Raw genomic sequence first — 23288 nt, 5'->3', positions numbered from 1 at the left:
GGAGGATTTCCAGCCCCCAGCTCCCTCCCCTTTTAGTCGCCTTCTACGACACGCAGGGAATACGTGGGAAGTATTCTTTCTCCCCTATCCCCAGGGATAATATATATATATATATATATATATATATATATATATATATATATATATATATATATATATATATATATATATATATATATATATATATAATTTCACTACACTGTACTGTAGTTGGTGTATTATAACTGTGCACAGCACTATAAAGGTGTATAACTACACTAGACAATACTGTAGAAGGTGCAATATGATACTAACAATTCTGTAATGGATGTATAATGACACTGCTCAGTACTGTAGTGGGTTTATAAAGACATAACACAGTACTGTAACAGGAGTATAATGACAATGCATAGTAGTGTAGTAGGTGAGTAAAGACTCAACACAGTGGTTGAATAATGACACCACAATATACTGTAGTGGTTGTATAATGACACTTCACAATACTGTAGTGGATATATAAAAACACTAAATAGAACTGTCGTGGTCGTATAATGAAACTACATAATACTTTAATGGTGCATAAAGACACCACACAATACTGTAGTAGGTTTATAACATTGCACAGTACTGTAGTGGGTGTACAATGACTCTAAACAGTATTGTAGTGGGTGTATTATGACTCTAAACAGTATTGTAGTGGGTGTATATTACGAAACTCTGCCTCCCTGATGGACCAAGGGCAAAACTCTCCATCTTTGAAAATACAACTGCAACACTCTCCCTTCCTGATACAACAAGTGTGACACTCTCCCTTCCTGATACAACAAGTGTGACACTCTCCCTTCCTGATAAAACAAGTGTGACACTCTCCCTTCCTGATACAACAAGTGTGACACTCTCCCTTCCTGATACAACAAGTGTGACACTCTCCCTTCCTGATAAAACAAGTGTGACACCCTCCCTTCCTGATACAACAAGTGTGACACCCTCCCTTCCTGATACAACAAGTGTGACACTCTCCCTTCCTGATACAACAAGTGTGACACTCTCCCTTCCTGATACAACAAGTGTGACACCCTCCCTTCCTGATACAACAAGTGTGACACTCTCCCTTCCTGATACAACAAGTGTGACACCCTCCCTTCCTGATACAACAAGTGTGACACTCTCCCTTCCTGATACAACAAGTGTGACACTCTCCCTTCCTGATACAACAAGTGTGACACTCTCCCTTCCTGATACAACAAGTGTGACACTCTCCCTTCCTGATACAACAAGTGTGACACTCTCCCTTCCTGATACAACAAGTGTGACACTCTACCTTCCTGATACAACAAGTGTGACACTCTCCCTTCCTGATACAACAAGTGTGACACTCTACCTTCCTGATACAACAAGTGTGACACTCTCCCTTCCTGATACAACAAGTGTGACACTCTCCCTTCCTGATACAACAAGTGTGACACTCTCCCTTCCTGATACAACAAGTGTGACACTCTACCTTCCTGATACAAGTGTGACACTCTCCCTTCCTGATACAACAAGTGTGACACTCTCCCTTCCTGATACAACAAGTGTGACACTCTCCCTTCCTGATACAACAAGTGTGACACTCTCCCTTCCTGATACAACAAGTGTGACACTCTACCTTCCTGATACAAGTGTGACACTCTCCCTTCCTGATACAACAAGTGTGACACTCTCCCTTCCTGATACAACAAGTGTGACACTCTACCTTCCTGATACAAGTGTGACACTCTCCCTTCCTGATACAACAAGTGTGACACTCTACCTTCCTGATACAACAAGTGTGACACTCTCCCTTCCTGATACAACAAGTGTGACACTCTCCCTTCCTGATACAACAAGTGTGACACTCTCCCTTCCTGATACAACAAGTGTGACACTCTCCCTTCCTGATACAACAAGCGTGACACTCTCCCTTCCTGATACAACAAGTGTGACACTCTCCTTTCCTGATACAACAAGTGTGACACTCTCCTTTCCTGATACAACAAGTGTGACACTCTCCCTTCCTGATACAACAAGTGTGACACCCTCCCTTCCTGATACAACAAGTGTGACACCCTCCCTTCCTGATACAACAAGTGTGACACCCTCCCTTCCTGATACAACAAGTGTAACACTCTCCCTTCCTGATACAACAAGTGTGACACCCTCCCTTCCTGATACAACAAGTGTGACACTCTCCCTTCCTGATACAACAAGTGTGACACCCTCCCTTCCTGATACAACAAGTGTGACACCCTCCCTTCCTGATACAACAAGTGTGACACTCTCCCTTCCTGATACAACAAGTGTGACACTCTCCCTTCCTGATACAACAAGTGTGACACTCTCCCTTCCTGATACAACAAGTGTGACACTCTCCCTTCCTGATACAACAAGAGCAAAATTCTTCCTCCCTGATATAACAAGTGTGACTCTCCTGCTCACTGATACAAGCAGTGGTAAAGGGTTATCACCAGTAAACATCAATACATCACTGCACTCTACATGCTTCTACAACAGTCAGTTATACAGTCACTACACTCTACCATGCTTCTACAACAGTCAGTTATACGGTCACTACACTCTACCATGCTTCTATAACAGTCGGTTATACAGTCACTACACTCTACCACGCTTCTACAACAGTCAGTTATACGGTCACTACACTCTACCATGCTTCTACAACAGTCAGGTATACAGTCACTACACTCTACCATGCTTCTACAACAGTCAGGTATACAGTCACTACACTCTACCATGCTTCTACAACAGTCAGTTATACGGTCACTACACTCTACCATGCTTCTACAACAGTCAGTTATACAGTCACTACACTCTACCATGCTTCTACAACAGTCAGTTATACAGTCACTACACTCTACCATGCTTCTACAACAGTCAGGTATACAGTCACTACACTCTACCATGCTTCTACAACAGTCAGGTATACAGTCACTACACTCTACCATGCTTATACAACAGTCAGGTATACAGTCACTACACTCTACCATGCTTATACAACAGTCAGGTATACAGTGACACTCTCCCTTCCTGATACAACAAGTGTGACACTCTCCCTTCCTGATACAACAAGTGTGACCCTCTCCCTTCCTGATACAACAAGTGTGACACTCTCCCTTCCTGATACAACAAGTGTGACACTCTCCCTTCCTGATACAACCATGCTTCTACAATAGTCAATTATACAGTCACTACACTCTACCATGCTTCTACAACAGTCAGTTATACGGTCACTACACTCTACCATGCTTCTACAACAGTCAGTTATACAGTCACTACACTCTACCATGCTTCTACAACAGTCAATTATACAGTCACTACACTCTACCATGCTTCTACAACAGTCAGTTATACAGTCACTACACTCTACCATGCTTATACAACAGTCAGGTATACAGTCACTACACTCTACCAAGCTTCTACAACAGTCAGGTATACAGTCACTACACTCTACCATGCTTCTACAACAGTCAGTTATACAGTCACTACACTCTACCATGCTTCTACAACAGTCAGGTATACAGTCACTACACTCTACCATGCTTCTACAACAGTCAGGTATACAGTCACTACACTCTACCATGCTTCTACAACAGTCAGTTATACAGTCACTACACTTTACCAGTGTCACGCAATGATCTGAGGAGTTACGACAGTTTAACGTTGCTTTAAGCCACTCAAGGGATGTTGTGACCAGTGTGTTCCACAAAGTTGTTATCAGTTGTGAGTTACCATCGCTTACATAGCTTGACCTGGGTTGTCATTATGAGTCTTGAAGAGATCCAGCGATAATCTGGCTTTCTTTGTGAACTTGTACAATGCTCTCCACTCTCTCTGGACAAGAATCCACCCCCCCCCCCCACCTCTCTCTCTCTCTCTCTCTCTCTCTCTCTCTCTCTCTCTCTCTCTCTCTCTCTCTCTCTCTCTCTCTCTCTCTCTCTCTCTCTCTCTCAACCCATCAAGCACGAACAAAAACTAAAGAATTAAGACATTAGTTCTTCATATCCCGGTGTTGGTGATGAGAAATAGATATATCCGCTACATCTATTGTTGTATATCAATCAAGGGAGGAAAATGGGTAACGTTCCTCCATCACCTTTCAGAAAATGGAGTGGGAGTGTAGACTGAGGCCCTGATGGTGTTGCCAGCCGAGACCTAAGTGTGCACGCCCTCTGTCTGGCCAGTAATGTGCTGGAAGTGTCTGTCTCCAGGTGTTCAACATGGGAAGAAGAAAAGACCAGAAGGTTATTAGGAGCAAGGTAAGTATATATGCTATCATGGAAGACCTGACGCTAACAACAACGTTGTATACCTTCTATCTCTTCTGTAATCACGTTGTATACCTTCTATCTCTTCTATAATCACGTTGTATACCTTCTATCTCTTCTATAATCACGTTGTATACCTTCTATCTCTTCTGTAATCACGTTGTATACCTTCTATCTCTTCTATAATCACGTTGTATACCTTCTATCTCTTCTATAATCACGTTGTATACCTTCTATCTCTTCTATAATCACGTTGTATACCTTCTATCTCTTCTATAATCACGTTGTATACCTTCTATCTCTTCTATAATCACGTTGTATACCTTCTATCTCTTCTATAATCACGTTGTATACCTTCTATCTCTTCTATAATCACGTTGTATACCTTCTATCTCTTCTATAATCACGTTGTATACCTTCTATCTCTTCTATAATCACGTTGTATACCTTCTATCTCTTCTATAATCACGTTGTATACCTTCTATCTCTTCTATAATCACGTTGTATACCTTCTATCTCTTCTATAATCACGTTGTATACCTTCTATCTCTTCTATAATCACGTTGTATACCTTCTATCTCTTCTATAATCACGTTGTATACCTTCTATCTCTTCTATAATCACGTTGTATACCTTCTATCTCTTCTATAATCACGTTGTATACCTTCTATCTCTTCTATAATCACGTTGTATACCTTCTATCTCTTCTATAATCACGTTGTATACCTTCTATCTCTTCTATAATCACGTTGTATACCTTCTATCTCTTCTATAATCACGTTGTATACCTTCTATCTCTTCTATAATCACGTTGTATACCTTCTATCTCTTCTATAATCACGTTGTATACCTTCTATCTCTTCTATAATCACGTTGTATACCTTCTATCTCTTCTATAATCACGTTGTATACCTTCTATCCCTTCTATAATCACGTTGTATACCTTCTATCTCTTCTATAATCACGTTGTATACCTTCTATCTCTTCTATAATAAGACAAATGTTCAGTAGTTGATACATCAGTCAGATGATAGACTCCATCAGTAACTCAGAGTAATGTAACCTTTGCCAGCTCTATATACCACACACATTGTGCTTGTAGCTGTATATACCACAAACATTGTGCTTGGCAGCTGTATATACCACACACATTGTGCTTGTAGCTGTATATACCACAAGCATTGTGCTTGGCAGCTGCATATACCACACACATTGTGCTTGGCAGCTGTATATACCACACACATTGTGCTTGGCAGCTGTATATACCACACACGTTGTGCTTGGCAGCTCTATATACCACACATATTGTGCTTGGCAGCTCTATATACCACAAACATTGTGCTTGGCAACTGTATATACCACAAACATTGTTCTTGGCAACTGTATATACCACAAACATTGTGCTTGGCAGCTGTATATACCACAAACATTGTGCTTGCCAGCTCTATATACCACACACATTGTGCTTGGCAGCTGTATACACCACACACATTGTGCTTGGCAGCTGTATATACCACACACATTGTGCTTGGCAGCTGCATATACCACACACATTGTGCCTGGCAACTGTATGTACCACAAACATTGTGCTTGGCAGCTGTATATACAACACACATTGTGCTTGCCAGCTCTATATACCACACATTGTGCTTGGCAGCTCTATATACCACAAACATTGTGCTTGGCAGCTGTATATACCACAAACATTGTGCTTGGCAGCTGTATATACCACACACATTCTGCTTGGCAGCTGTATATACCACAAACATTGTGATTGGCAGCTGTATATACCACACACATTGTGCTTGCCAGCTCAATATACCACAAACATTGTGATTGGCAGCTGTATATACCACACACATTGCGCTTGGCAGCTGTATATACCACACACATTGTGCTTGGCAGCTCTATATACCACAAACATTGTGCTTGGCAGCTGTATATACCACACACATTGTGCTTGGCAGCTGTATATACCACACACATTGTGCTTGGCAGCTGTATATACCACACACATTGTGCTTGGCAGCTGTATATACCACAAACATTGTGCTTGGCAGCTGTATATACCACAAACATTGTGCTTGGCAGCTGTATATACCACACACATTGTGCTTGGCAGCTGTATATACCACACACATTGTGCTTGGCAGCTGTATATACCACACACATTGTGCTTGGCAGCTGTATATACCACACACATTGTGCTTGGCAGCTGTATATACCACACACATTGTGCTTGGCAGCTGTATATACCACACACATTGTGCTTGGCAGCTGTATATACCACAACATTGTGCTTGGCAGCTGTATATACCACAACATTGTGCTTGGCAGCTGTATATACCACACACATTGTGCTTGGCAGCTGTATATACCACACACATTGTGCTTGGCAGCTGTATATACCACACACATTGTGCTTGGCAGCTGTATATACCACACACATTGTGCTTGGCAGCTGTATATACCACAACATTGTGCTTGGCAGCTGTATATACCACACACATTGTGCTTGGCAGCTGTATATACCACACACATTGTGCTTGGCAGCTGTATATACCACACACATTGTGCTTGGCAGCTGTATATACCACACACATTGTGCTTGGCAGCTGTATATACCACAAACATTGTGCTTGGCAGCTGTATATACCACACACATTGTGCTTGGCAGCTGTATATACCACACACATTGTGCTTGGCAGCTGTATATACCACACACATTGTGCTTGGCAGCTGTATATACCACACACATTGTGCTTGGCAGCTGTATATACCACACACATTGTGCTTGGCAGCTGTATATACCACAAACATTGTGCTTGGCAGCTGTATATACCACACACATTGTGCTTGGCAGCTGTATATACCACAAACATTGTGCTTGGCAGCTGTATATACCACACACATTGTGCTTGGCAGCTGTATATACCACAAACATTGTGCTTGGCAGCTCTATATACCACACACATTGTGATTGGCAGCTGTTTATACCACAAGCATTGTGCTTGGCAGCTGTATATACCACACACATTGTGCTTGGCAGCTGTATATACCACAAACATTGTGCTTGGCAGCTCTATATACCACAAACATTGTGCTTGGCAGCTGTATATACCACACACATTGTGCTTGGCAGCTGTATATACCACACACATTGTGCTTGGCAGCTGTATATACCACAAACATTGTGCTTGGCAGCTGTATATACCACACACATTGTGCTTGGCAGCTGTATATACCACAAACATTGTGCTTGGCAGCTGTATATACCACACACATTGTGCTTGGCAGCTGTATATACCACACACATTGTGCTTGGCAGCTGTATATACCACACACATTGTGCTTGGCAGCTGTATATACCACAAACATTGTGCTTGGCAGCTCTATATACCACACACATTGTGCTTGGCAGCTGTATATACCACAAACATTGTGCTTGGCAGCTGTATATACCACACACATTGTGCTTGGCAGCTGTATATACCACACACATTGTGCTTGGCAGCTGTATATACCACAAACATTGTGCTTGGCAGCTGTATATACCACAAACATTGTGCTTGGCAGCTGTATATACCACACACATTGTGCTTGGCAGCTGTATATACCACAAACATTGTGCTTGGCAGCTGTATATACCACACACATTGTGCTTGGCAGCTGTATATACCACACACATTGTGCTTGGCAGCTGTATATACCACACACATTGTGCTTGGCAGCTGTATATACCACACACATTGTGCTTGGCAGCTGTATATACCACACACATTGTGCTTGGCAGCTGTATATACCACACACATTGTGCTTGGCAGCTGTATATACCACACACATTGTGCTTGGCAGCTGTATATACCACACACATTGTGCTTGGCAGCTGTATATACCACACACATTGTGCTTGGCAGCTGTATATACCACACACATTGTGCTTGCCAGCTGTATATACCACGCACATTGTGCTTGGCAGCTGTATATACCACACACATTGTGCTTGGCAGCTGTATATACCACACACATTGTGCTTGGCAGCTGTATATACCACAAACATTGTGCTTGGCAGCTGTATATACCACACACATTGTGCTTGGCAGCTGTATATACCACAAACATTGTGCTTGGCAGCTGTATATACCACACACATTGTGCTTGGCAGCTGTATATACCACAAACATTCTGCTTGGCAGCTGTATATAACACATACATTGTGCTTGGCAGCTGTATATACCACACACATTGTGCTTGGCAGCTGTATATACCACAATCATTGTGCTTGGCAGCTGTATATACCACAAACATTGTGCTTGGCAGCTGTATATACCACACACATTGTGCTTGGCAGCTGTATATACCACAAACATTGTGCTTGGCAGCTGTATATACCACAAACATTGTGCTTGGCAGCTGTATATACCACACACATTGTGCTTGGCAGCTGTATATACCACACACATTGTGCTTGGCAGCTGTATATACCACACACACTGTGCTTGCCAGCTGTATATACCACGCACATTGTACTTGGCAGCTGTATATACCACACACATTGTGCTTGCCAGCTGTATATACCACACACATTGTGTTTGGCAGCTGTATATACCACACACACTGTGCTTGCCAGCTGTATATACCACACACATTGTGCTTGGCAGCTGTATATACCACACACATTGTGCTTGCCAGCTGTATATACCACACACATTGTGTTTGGCAGATTTGGTTTTGTTGTTCAGCAGGAGAGTGAAGTGTGATCACTCTGACGTTAACAGTCATGTTGGATGACCTGGACTGTATAAACTGTCACTCATGTGTTCACAGTGGACGTGGCTGCCAACACTCGTTGTCCCCTGTATTGAACTAAATTCAAACAAAAATTTTTTTCTATGTATCTTAACATTAATAAGTTTCTGTTTCAGAGTTTCAGTTATCCTGATAAAGTTCCACATCTGATATGAAATATGACTGGAGTAACATCTTCCCTTCATTAAGCCATAATAAAGTTAATGAATAGTAAACATGTTGATAGTGTCCTGGAAGAGATTGTAATTGTGGTGGCACACCACTTACTACCGCGTCACACGCTTTATGTTGACAATCAAGAGATCTGTCAGAAGGCATCATATGTTTAGCAAATTAGATAACATATGTATTATCATATATTCTCCATCTGTTTACTGGACACCGTGCTGTACGGAGCGCATGGATACTCAGAAAGAAAGGCAGAGCTCAGGAATTACCTTTACTGCTACAGTTGACCTGGTAGGTATGTGTGTGTCTGCTTGTGACATGCATTTACGGGCTGTCTGGGGTCGATCCTGGTTACGGGAGTGAGTCCACGGTTAGCCCAGCTGTTCATCCTCCCGTGGGGACTGGTCGATAAGATGGGTATCTGGCGTAAGCACCGTCTTAGTTAACTTAGAACAAAAGACGGGAAAATTCTACGTTTGACTCATGAGTTTTGAGACATCGTACACACGTTAGTGAGGAAACAGGTAACTTACTGACCTTGGCACTCCTGCAGGAGAGTGGTGGACCCTCCATGTTAATGAGGTTACTGGTGCTCCTGTGTGTGGTCAGCAGCATGGCACTTGTACTCCAGCTCAACCTTACCAACCAACACAACGTCATGCTCAGGTATGCTCCTCATGCTCACGTATGCTCCTCATGCTCACGTATGTCTCCTTGTGGCTCCTCATGCTCACGTATGCTCCTCATGCTCACGTATGCTCCTCATGCTCAGGCATGTCTCCTTGTCGCTCCTCGTGCTCAGGTATGCTCCTCATGCTCAGACATGTCTCCTTGTGGCTCCTCATGCTCAGGCATACTCCTCATGCTCAAGTATGCTTCTCATGCTCATGCATGCTCTTCATACTCCCGTATGTCTCCTTGTGGCTCCTCATGCTCGGTTATGCTCCTCATGCTAACGTATACTCCTCATGCTCACGTAAGCTCCTCATGCTCACGTATGTCTCCTGGCTCCTCATGCTCACGCATGCTCCTCACGCTCAGGTATGTCGCCTTGTGGCTCCTCATGCTCAGATATGTCTCCTTGTGGCTCCTCATGCTCAGGCATACTCCTCATGCTCAAGTATGTCTCCTTGTGGCTCTTCATGCTCAGGTAAGGTCCTCATGCTCACATATGTCTCCTTGTAGCTCCACATGCTCAGGTATGCTCCTCATGCTCAGGTATGTCTCCTTGTGGCTCCTCATGCTCACGTATGTTCCTCATGCTCACGTATGCTACTCATGCTCAGGCATGTTTCCTTGTGGCTCCTCATGCTCACGTATGCCCCTCATGCTCAGACATGTTTCCTTGTGGCTCCTCATGCTCAGGCATGTCTCCTTGTGGCTCCTCATGCTTACGTATGCCCCTCATGCTCAGGTATGCTCCTCATGCTCAGATATATCTCCTTGTAGCTCCTCATGCTCAGGTTTGCTCCTCATGCTCACGTATGCTCCTCATGCTCAAGTATGTGTCGTTGTGGCTCCTCATGCTACGTATGCTCCTCATGCTCAGGTATGTTTCCTTGTGGTTCTTTATACTCACGTATGCTCCTCATGCTCACGTATGCTCCTCATGCTCAGGTATGTCTCCTTATGGCTCCTCATGCTCACGTATTATCCTCATGCTCACTTATGCTCCTCTTGTTCAGGTATGTCTCTTTGTGGCTCATCATGTTCACGAATGTTCCACATGCTCACGTATGCTCCTTAAGCTCACGTATGCTCCTCATGCTCACGTATGCTCCTCATGTTCAGGTACGTTTCCTTGTGGCTTCTCATGCTCACGTATGCTCCTCATGCTCAGGTATGTCTCCTTGTGGCTCCTCATGCTCACGTATGCTCCTGATGCTCAGGTATGTCTCCTTGTGACTCCTCAGGCTCACGTATGCTCCTCATGCTCAGGTAAGTCTCCTTGTGGCTCCTCATGCCCACATATGCTCCTCATGCTCAGGTATGTCTCCTTGAGGCTCCTCGTGCTGAGGTATGTCTCCTTGTGGCTCATACTCAGGTATGTCTCCTTGTGGCTCTTCATGCTTACTTATGCTCCTTATGCTCAAGTATGTCTCCTTGTGGCTCCTAATGCTCACGTATGCTCCTCATGCTCACGTAAGTTTCCTTGTGGCTACTCATGCTCACGTATGCTCCTCATGGTCACGCATGCTCCTCATGCTCACGTATGCTCCTCATGCTCAAATATGTCTCCTTGTGGCTCCTCATGCTTAGGTATGCTCCTCATGCTCAGGTATGCTCCTCAAGCTCACGTATGCTCCCCATGCTCACTTATGCTCCTAATGCTCAGGCATGTTTCCTTGTGGCTCCCCATGCTTACGTATGCTCCACATCTCAGGTATCTGTCCTTGAGGCTCCTCATGCCCACGTATGCTCCTAATGCTCAGGTATATCTTCTTGTGGCTCCTCATGCTCACGTATACTCCTCATGCTTACGTATGCTCCTGATGCTCAGGTATGTCTCCTTGTGGCTCCTCATGCTCACGTTTGCTCCTCTTGCTCAGGTATGCTCCTGATGCTAAGGTATGTGCCCTTGTGGGCTCCTCATGCTCACGTTTGCTCCTTTTGCTCATATATGCTCCTGATGCTAAGTTGTGTCTCCTTGTGGCTCCTAATGCTCAGGTATGTCACCTTGTGGCTCCTAATGCTCAGGTATGTCTCCTTATGGCTCCTCATGCTCACTTATGCCCATTATGCCCAGGTATGTCTCCTTGTGGTTCCTCATGCTCACGTATGCTCCTCATGCTCATGTTCCTTATGCTCAGTTATGCTCCTAATGCTAAGGTATGTCTCATTGTGGCTCCTCATGCTCACGTATTCTCCTTATGCTCACGTGTGTCTCCTTGTGTCTCCTCATGCTCATGTATGCTCCTCATGCTCAAATATGTCTCCTTGTGGCTCCTCATGCTCAGGTATGCTCCTCATGCTCACGTATGCTCCTCATGTTCACGTATGTGTCATTGTGGGTCCTCATGCCATGTATCCTCCTCATGCCCACGTTTGCTCCTCATGCTAACGTATGCTCCTCACACGCACGTATGTTCCTCATGCTCACATGTCTCCTTGTGGCTCCTCATGCTCAGGTATGCTCCTCATGTTTACGTATGCCCCCTTGTGGCTCCTCATGCTCATGTATGCTCCTCATGTTCACGTATGCCCCCTTGTGGCTCCTCATACTCAGATATGTCTCCTTGTGGCTCCTCATGCTCACGTATGCTCCTCATGCTCGGGTATGTTTCCTTGTGGCTCCCCATGCTCAGGTATGTCTCTTTGTGGCTCGTCATCCTCTAGTATGCTCCTCATGCTCAGGTTTGCTCCTGATACTCAGGCATGTTTCCTTGTGTCTCCTCAGGCTCAGGTATGCTCTTCATGCGTAGGTATGTCTCCTTGTGGCTCCTCATGCTCCGGTATGTTTCCTTGTGGCTCCTCATGCTCAGGTGTCTCCTTGAGGCTCCTCATCCTCTAGTATGCTCCTCATGCTTACGTATGCTCCTCATGCTCAGGTATGCTCCTCATGCTCAGGTATGTCTCCTTGTGGCTCCTCATGCTCACGTATGTTCCTCAATCTCAGTTATGTCTCCTTGACGCTCCTCATGCTCAGGTATGCTCCTCATGCTCAGGTATGTCTCCTTGTGGCTCCTCTATCTTACGTATGCTCCTCATGCTCATGTTTGCTCCTGATGCTCGTGTATGTCTTCTTGTGGCTCCTCATGCTCAGGTATGTCTCCTTGTGGCTCCTTATGCTCACTTATGCTGTTCATGCTTAGGTATGCTCCTCATGCCCAGGTATGTCTCCTTGTGGCTCCTCATGCTCACGAATGCTCCTCATGCACACGTATGTCTCTTTGTGGCTCCTCATGGTCACGTATGCTCCTCATGCTCAAATATGTCTCCTTGTGGCTCCTCATGCTCAGGTATCCTCCTCATGCTCACGTATGCTCCTCACGCTCACGTATGTCTCCTTGTGGTTCCTCATGCTCACGTATGCTCCTCATGCTCCGATATGTCTCCTTGTGGCTCTTCATGCTCAGGTATGCTCCTCATGCTACGTATGCTCCTCAAGCTCACATATGTCTGCTTGTGGCTCCTCATGGTCATGTATGCTCCTCATGCCCAAATATGTCTCCTTGTGGCTCCTCATGCTCAGGTATGCTCCTCATGCTCACGTATGTTCCTCATGCTCATTTTTGCTCCTTGTAGTATTCTTCATGCTTTTTTTTGCTCCTTGTAGTGTTCCTCATGCTCAGGTATGCTCCTGATGCTCACGTATGCCCCTCATGCTCACTTATGTCTCATTGTGGTTCCTCTTGCTCACGTATCTCATTGTGGCTCCTCATGCTCATGTATGTTCCTCATGTTCAGGTATGCTCCTCATGCTCAGGTATGTCTTCTTGTCGCTTCTCATGCTCACGTATGCTCCGCATACTCACGTATGCCCCATTGTGGCTCCTCATGCTCATGTATGCTCTTCATGCTCACGTATGCTCCTCATGCTCATGTATGTCTCCTTTTGGCTTCTCATGCTCAAATATGCTCCTCATGCTCATGTATGTCTCCTTTTGGATTCTCATGCTCACGTATGCTCCTCATGCTCATGTATGTCTCCTTTTTGCTTCTCATGCTCACATATGATCCTCATGCTCAGGTATGTTCCTCATGCTCAGGTTAGCTCCTCATGCTCACATATGCTCCTCATGTTCAGGTATGCTCCTCATACTCAGGTATGCTCTTCATGCTCAATTATGTCTCCTTGTGGTTTCTCATGCTCACGTATGCTCCTCATGCTCAGGTATGTCTTCTTATGACTCCTCATGCTCACGTATGTCTCCTTGTGGTTCCTCACGCTCACGTATACTCCTCATGCTCAAATGTGCCTCCTTGTGGCTCCTCATGCTCAGGTATGCTCCTCATGCTACGTATGCTCCTCATGCTCACGTATGTCTCCTTGTGGGTCCTCATGCTCAGGTATGCTCCTCATGCTCACGTATGCTCCTCATGCTCATTTTTGCTCCTTGAGGCTCCTCATGATCAGGTATGCTCCTGATGCTCACGTATGCCCCTCATGCTCACGTATTGCTCATTGTGGCTCCTCATGTTCACGTATGTCTCATTGTGGCTCCTCATGCTCACGCATGTCTCCTTGTGGTTTCTCATGCTCACGTATGCTTCTCATTCTCACGTATGCTCTTTGTGGCTCCTCATTCTCAGATATACTTCTCATGCTCACGTATGCTACTCATACTCACGTATGTCTCATTGTGGCTCGTCATGCTCATGTATGTCTCCTTGTGGCTTCTCATGCTCACATATGCTCCTCATGCTCACGTATGCTTCTCATGCTCAGGTATGCTCCTCTTGCTCATGTATGCTCCTCATGCTCAGGTATGCTCTTCATGCTCACGTGTCTCTTTGTGGCTTCTGATGGTCACGTATGCTCCTCATGCTGAGGTATGTCTCCTTTTGGCTCCTCATGCTCACGTATGCTCCTCATGCGCACGTATGCTTTTTATGCTCACGTATGTCTCCTTATGGCTCCTCATGCTCACGTATGCTCCTCATGCTCACTTATGCCTCTTTGTGGCTCCTCATGCTCATGTAAGCTCATGCTCACGTATGCTCCTCATGCTCACGTATGTCTCCCTGTGGCTCCTCATGCTCAGGTATGCTCCTCATGCTCACGTATGCCCCTCATGCTCAGTTATGTATTCTTTAGCTCTTCATGCTCAGGTGAACATATGTTATCAGTTCCTGCTCATGTCTGCTCTTTATATCATATCAATCCTCATTATATCATGAGATATCTCTCGGTATATATTCATGGTTCAACTCACACATATACGTCTACTCACCCGCACCTCACACATATACGTCTACTCACCCTCACCTCACAGATATACGTCTACTCACCCGCACCTCACACATATACATCTACTCACCCTCACCTCACAGATATACGTCTACTCACCCGCACCTCACACATATACGTCTACTCACCCTCACCTCACACATATACATCTACTCACCCTCACCTCACACATATACGTCTACTCACCCTCACCTCACACATATACGTCTACTCACCCTCACCTCACACATATACATCTACTCACCCGCACCTCACACATATACGTCTACTCACCCTCACCTCACACATATACATCTACTCACCCTCACCTCACACATATACGTCTACTAACCCTCACCTCACACATATACATCTACTCACCCTCACCTCACACATATACGTCTACTCACCCTCACCTCACACATATACATGTACTCACCCTCACCTCACACATATACGTCTACTCACCCTCACCTCACACATATACGTCTACTAACCCTCACCTCACACATATACATCTACTCACCCTCACCTCACATATATACGTCTACTCACCCTCACCTCACACATATACATGTACTCACCCTCACCTCACACATATACATCTACTCACCCTCACCTCACACATATACATCTACTCACCCTCACCTCACACATATACATGTACTCACCCTCACCTCACACATATACGTCTACTCACCCTCACCTCACATATATACATCTACTCACCCTCACCTCACACATATACATCTACTCACCCTCACCTCACACATATACGTCTACTCACCCTCACCTCACAGATATACGTCTACTCACCCTCACCTCACACATATACATCTACTCACCCTCACCTCACACATATACATGTACTCACCCTCACCTCACACATATACGTCTACTCACCCTCACCTCACACATATACATGTACTCACCCTCACCTCACACATATACGTCTACTCACCCTCACCTCACACATATACGTCTACTCACCCTCACCTCACACATATACGTCTACTCACCCTCACCTCACACATATACGTCTACTCACCCTCACCTCACACATATACATCTACTCACCCTCACCTCACACATACATCTACTCACCCTCACCTCACACATATACATCTACTCACCCTCACCTCACACATATACATCTACTCACCCTCACCTCACACATATACGTCTACTCGATGTTTTTCTCACTAATGCAGTAACGCACTTCATGTCCACATTATAGGTAACTGTATGATGTATTAGTACGTTAGTGTTGACCACAAACCATGTCGGGCAATGTATTAGTTTGTGTAGTGATGCTGTAGTACCAAACACTGAAGTGATTCACTACACATACTGTTAAGTTACCGACATTTTGACTAAATGTTTTACTTGAAATAAAGGATAATCTGTCATAACTGATCATATATAGGGAAGCTCAGATTATTATTCAGTACTTTTCTCGGTTGTATGTAATCACTACAGATGTTGATTATGTAATCACTACAGATGTTGATTATGTAATCACTACGGTGTTGATTATGTAATCACTACAGATGTTGATTATGTAATCACTACAGATGTTGATTATGTAATCACTACACGTGTTGATTATGTAATCACTACGGGTGTTGATTATGTAATCACTACAGGTGTTGATTATGTAATCACTACAGATGTTGATTATGTAATCACTACACGTGTTGATTATGTAATCACTACAGATGTTGATTATGTAATCACTACAGGTGTTGATTATGTAATCACTACACGTGTTGATTATGTAGTCACTACAGGTGTTGATTATGTAATCACTACAGGTGTTGATTATGTAATCACTACATGTGTTGATTATGTAATCACTACAGGTGTTGATTATGTAATCACTACAGGTGTTGATTATGTAATCACTACAGATGTTGATTATGTAATCACTACACGTGTTGAGTATGTAATCACTACAGGTGTTGATTATGTAATCACTACAGGTGTTGATTATGTAATCACTACAGGTGTTGATTATGTAATCACTACAGGTGTTGATTATGTAATCACTACAGGTGTTGATTATGTAATCACTACACGTGTTGATTATGTAATCAATACAGGTGTTGATTATGTAATCACTACAGGTGTTGATTATGTAATCACTACAGGTGTTGATTATGTAATCACTACAGGTGTTATCACTACAGGTGTTGATTATGTAATCACTACAGGTGTTGATTATGTAATCACTACAGGTGTTGATTATGTAATCACTACAGGTGTTGATTATGTAATCACTACAGGTGTTGATTATGTAATCACTACACGTGTTGATTATGTAATCACTATAAGTGTTGATTATGTAATCACTACAGGTGATGATTATGTAATCACTACAGGTGTTGATTATGTAATCACTACAGGTGTTGATTATGTAATCACTACAGGTGTTGATTATGTAATCACTACAGGTGTTGATTATGTAATCACTACACGTGTTGATTATGTAATCACTATAGGTGTTGATTATGTAATCACTACAGGTGTTGATTATGTAATCACTACAGGTGTTGATTATGTAATCACTACAGATGTTGATTATGTAATCACTACAGGTGTTGATTATGTAATCACTACAGGTGTTGATTATGTAATCACTACACGTGTTGATTATGTAATCACTATAGGTGTTGATTATGTAATCACTACAGGTGTTGATTATGTAATCACTACAGGTGTTGATTATGTAATCACTACAGGTGTTGATTATGTAATCACTACAGGTGTTGATTATGTAACCACTACAGGTGCTGATTATGTAATCACTACAGGTGTTGATTATGTATTCACTACAGATGTTGATTAAACATTGATAACAATTACTTAGAAATCTCAAGTGATAGAAGTAATAATCGTAGAAAGAATACATGTATCATACATGTATCATGCATTATAGTAGTGTGTGTATTGTCTGGATGACTTTATAATTGTCTATTGACAATACTATAGAAACCTACCCTCATTATGGAAGTATGAAAACGTCTTTGTAAGTAGATTCTCCGGCACTAACATAGCACCGTGTCTCTCGGGTAAGGCATGGCATCTTGCATGGCAAGTTTTATTGATTTTCGCTTCACTGTGAATAGCAAGAAGTGACCTTTTGTGTTGGCAGTTTTACAGACATGTTTGAAGAGGTTTACATTCATGATGTTTGTGTTCAGAAAATGTCATTTCTGAATAATACACAGACAATCCACAGCGTCGACCCGTATATGAGTGGGGTGATGCATACGGTCAGTCTGACATCAGGTAACAGTACGTAACGTCGACCCGTATGTGACTGGGGTGATGCATACGGTCAGTCTGGCATCAGATAACAGGACGTAACGTCGACCCGTATGTGACTGGGGTGATGCATACGGTCAGTCTGGCATCAGGTAACAGTACGTAACGTCGACCCGTATGTGACTGGGGTGATGCATACGGTCAGTCTGGCATCAGGTAACAGTACGTAACGTCGACCCGTATGTGACTGGGGTGATGCATACGGTCAGTCTGGCATCAGGTAACAGGACGTAACGTCGACCCGTATGTGACTGGGGTGATGCATAAGGTCAGTCTGACATCAGGTAACAGTACGTAACGTCGACCCGTATGTGACTGGGGTGATGCATACGGTCAGTCTGGCATCAGGTAACAGTACGTAACGTCGACCCGTATGTGACTGGGGTGATGCATACGGTCAGTCTGGCATCAGGTAACAGGACGTAACGTCGACCCGTATGTGACTGGGGTGATGCATAAGGTCAGTCTGACATCAGGTAACAGTACGTAACGTCGACCCGTATGTGACTGGGGTGATGCATACGGTCAGTCTGGCATCAGGTAACAGTACGTAACGTCGACCCGTATATGAGTTGGGTGGTGCATACGGTCAGTCTAGCATCAGGTAACAGGACGTAACGTCGCCCCGTATGTGACTGGGGTGATGCATACGGTCAGTCTGGCATCAGATAACAGGACGTAACGTCGACCCGTATGTGACTGGGGTGATGCATACGGTCAGTCTGGCATCAGGTAACAGTACGTAACGTCGACCCGTATATGAGTGGGGTGATGCATACGGTCAGTCTGACATCAGGTAACAGTACTTACCAACATGAGGAATTATTTCATTCTTGTTACAACTTTCTCGTGTACACAGTAGCTGAGGTCGTTCGCCGCTCAGTGTGTCCAGATAAGATACCTCACATCTGGATGTATTCTGTTTGAAGTCAGATAAGAGGGCAGGAAACAGACCAATATGTCTTCAACTTTTCCTTTTGGGTTATTTTACCAAGTAGACAGTATGGGCGGAGGGCATCCTCGAGGTTGTCTTTCCTTGCGTCGTCAAGGCGGGGAGGTGGAGACTCCCCAGTTTGGTTGATCAGTTTGACTATTTTACGCCAGCATGACCTGGTCCCAGTACGACTAGGTTCCAGCATGACCTGGTCCCAGTACGACTAGGTTCCAGCATGACCTGGTCCCAGTACGACTAGGTTCCAGCATGACCTGGTCCCAGTACGACTAGGTTCCAGCATGACCTGGTCCCAGTACGACTAGGTTCCAGCATGACCTGGTCCCAGTACGATTAAGTTCCAGCATGACCTGGTCCCAGCGTGACCTGGTCCCAGCATGAACTGGTCCCAGCACGGCCTGGTCCCAGCACGACCTGGTCCCAGCACGGCCTGGTCCCAGCACGACCTGATTCTAACACGTCCTGGACTTCAAGATGGCAACGAGCAAGTCTTTCGCGACCTCTGTAGACTTAATTAGAGTATGATCGAGTAAGTAAAGGTAGAGAGCAGTAGAAGGTGTGTTGAAATGGTTTGGTCGCATAGAGAGAATGAGTGATATATGGGTTAGAGGTGGAGGGAAGGAGAATTGGGAGACCAAATTGGAGGTGGATGGATGGAGTGAAATAGATTTTGAGCGATCGGGGCCTGAACATACAGGAGGGTGAAAGGCGTGCAAGGAATAAAGTGAATTGGAACAAAGTGGTATACCGGAGTCGAGTAATGTCAATGGACTGAACCAGGGCATGTGAAGCGTCTTGGGTAAACCATGAAAAGGTCTGTGGGGAAAGTATTTGGACAATGAGCTGTGGTTTCGGTGCATTACACATGAGAGCTAGACGCTTAGTGTGAACGAATGTGATCTTTTTTGTCTGTTTTCCTAGCGCTACCTCGCTGAAGCAGGGGTAGAGATGCTGTTTCCTGTGTGGTGGGATAGCGCCAGGAATGGATAAAGGCAAGCTAGTAAGAATATGTACATGTGTATATATGCAGATGTCAGTGTATGTGCATGTATATGTATGAATATGAATTGGAAAGGATCACGACATAAAGGATATTCCTATGAGTCCCTATGGACTCATAGGAGTATATATATATATATATATATATATATATATATATATATATATATATATATATATATATATATATATATATATATATATATATATATATATATATATATATATATATATATATATATATATATATATATATATATATATATATCCTGGCTGTTGGAGGTTTGTATGTTCTATGAAGGTGCGCGTTCGTACGCACTTTATTCGTATTCATATACCTCTGCGTTGTACAGTTAGGTTCGGTAAAACGCTATCAGCTGGCTATGTGTTCTGTTCGGAAATAACCGGTATAAACCCCGTTGCTCACCATTGTGAGACGAAGGGTATTCGAGTACTTAGTATTACGAATAGTTGTTTCCTATTATACAGTCCCATAGCCTAGCGGTTAGCATGCCTGCCTCTTGCACAGGGGTCCCGGGTTCGATCCTGGCTGTTGGAGGTTTGTATGTTCTATGAAGGTGCGCGTTCATATGCACTTTATTCGTATATATATATATATATATATATATATATATATTCGTATTCCCTGCGTGTCGTAGAAGGCGACTAAAAGGGGAGGGAGCGGGGGGCTGGAAATCCTCCCCTCTCAATTTTTTTTAATTTTCCAAAAGAAGGAACAGAGAAGGGGGCCAGGTGAGGATATTCCCTCAATGGCCCAGTCCTCTGTTCTTAACGCTACCTCGCTAACGCGCGAAATGGCGAATAGTTTCAAAGAAAAAAAAAAGAAAAAAAAAAAAAAATATATATATATATATATATATATATATATATATATATATATATATATATATATATATATATATATTCCTATGAGTCCACGGGGAAAATGAAACACGAAAAGTTCCCAAGTGCACTTTCATGTAATAATCACATCATCAGGGGAGACACAAGAGAGAAATATAACAGTCAGTTGATATACATCGAAGATCTGATTATTACACGAAAATGCACTTGGGAACTTTTCGTGTTTCATTTTCCCCGTGGACTCATAGGAATATCTTGATCACTCGCAAAATTGTGATCCTTTCCAATATATATATATATATATATATATATATATATATATATATATATATATATATATATATATATATATATATTTTTTTTTTTTTTCAAACTATTCGCCATTTCCCGCGTTAGCGAGGTAGCGTTAAGAACAGAGAACTGGGCCACTGAGGGAATGTCCTCACCTGGCCCCCTTCTCTGTTCTTATATATATATATATACATATATATATATATATATATATATATATATATATATATATATATATATATATATATATATATATATATATATATATATATATATATAACTATTGTAAAGAAGTGAGAGGGTTATGAAGAATGGTTTAGTAAACAGAGAAGAGATTGTGACAGCTTTGCGCAGGTTGAAAGCTGGCAAGGCGGCAGGTTTGGAAATTCATTAAGAAAGGGGATGACTGTGTTGTTGATTGGTTGGTAAGGATATTTAGCGTATGTATGGTTCATGTTGAAGCGCCTGAGGATTGGCGGAATGCATGCATAGTGCAAATTCAAAAAGGCAAAAGGGATAAAGGTTAGTGTTGAAACTACAGAGGCATAAATCTGTTGTTTATTCCTAGGAAATCATATGGGAGGGTATTGACCGAGAGGGTGAAGGCATGTACAGAGCATCAGACTAGGGAAGAGCAGTGTGGTTTCAGAAGTGGTAGAGTATGTGTGCATCAGGTGTTTGCTTAGAAGAATGAGTGAGACATGCTCGGAAAAACGGATGGATTTGTATGTGGCATTTATGGATCTAGAGAAGGCATATGATAGGGTTGTTAGAGATGCTTTGAAGAAGGTATTAAGAGCATATCATGTGAGAGGTGAGCTGCTAGAAGCAGTGAAAAGTTTTTCCCAAGGATGTAAGGCATGTGTACGAGTAGGAAGAGAGGAAAGTGATTGGTTCTCAGTGAATTTAGGTTTGCGGCAGGGGTGTGCGATGTCTCCATGGTCGTTTAATTTGTTTATGGATGGGGTTGTTAGGGAGATGAATGCAAGAGTTTTGGAGACAGGGGCAAAATGCAGTCTGTTGTGGATGAGAGGGCTTGGGAAGAGAGTCATTTGTTCACTGATAATACAGCGTAGGTGGCTGATTCGGGTGAGAAACTGGAGAGGTTGATGACTGGCTTTGGAAAAGGCAATTAGGAGAAACTTGAGGATAAATGTAAATAGGAGCAAGGCTGTTATGTTCAGTAGCGTTGAGGGACAAGAATATTGGGAGGTAAGTTTGAATGGAGAAAAACTGGAGGAAGTGAAGTGTTTTAGATATCTGGGAGTGGATTTAGCAGCGGATGGAACCGTGGAGGCGGAAGTGAGTCACAGGGTGGGGGACGGGGCGAAACTTCTGGGAGGGATAAAGAATGTGTGGAAGGAGAAAACATTATCTCGGAAAGCAAAAATGGGTATATTTCAAGAAATAATAGTTCCAACAAAGTTATATAGTTGCGAGCCATGGGCTATAGATAGGTTTGTGCGGAGGAGGGTGGATGTGTTGGAAATGAAATGTTTGAGGACAATATGTGGTGTGAGGTGGTTTGATCGAGTAAGTAATGAAAGGGTAAGAGAGATGTGTGGTAATAAACTGAGTGTGGTTGAGAGAGCAGAACAGGGTATATTGAAATAGTTTGGACACATGGAGAGAAAGAGTGAGGCAAGATTGACAAAGAAGATATATGTGTCAGAGGTGGAGGGAAGGAGAAGTGGGAGGCCAAACTGGA

General features: G+C 43.4%; 1 long non-coding RNA gene across 1 annotated transcript in view; it reads left to right on the top strand.

Annotated features, from left to right (window-relative positions):
• Nucleotides 1-4095: 4095 nt before the first annotated feature.
• Nucleotides 4096-23288, top strand: part of LOC139758877 (uncharacterized) — a 44372-nt gene continuing 25179 nt past the window's right edge. The window contains exons 1-2 of the long non-coding RNA XR_011714962.1: nt 4096-4271; nt 9811-9923. This is a non-coding gene — a long non-coding RNA (uncharacterized lncRNA). The remainder of the gene's footprint in view (nt 4272-9810; nt 9924-23288) is intronic.

This window comes from Panulirus ornatus, chromosome 31 (genome assembly GCF_036320965.1).
Source record: "Panulirus ornatus isolate Po-2019 chromosome 31, ASM3632096v1, whole genome shotgun sequence".
Classification (NCBI taxonomy): domain Eukaryota; kingdom Metazoa; phylum Arthropoda; class Malacostraca; order Decapoda; family Palinuridae; genus Panulirus; species Panulirus ornatus.
The sequence above is the reverse complement of the archived record's forward strand: the minus strand, read 5'-3'. Positions and strand labels throughout refer to the sequence as shown.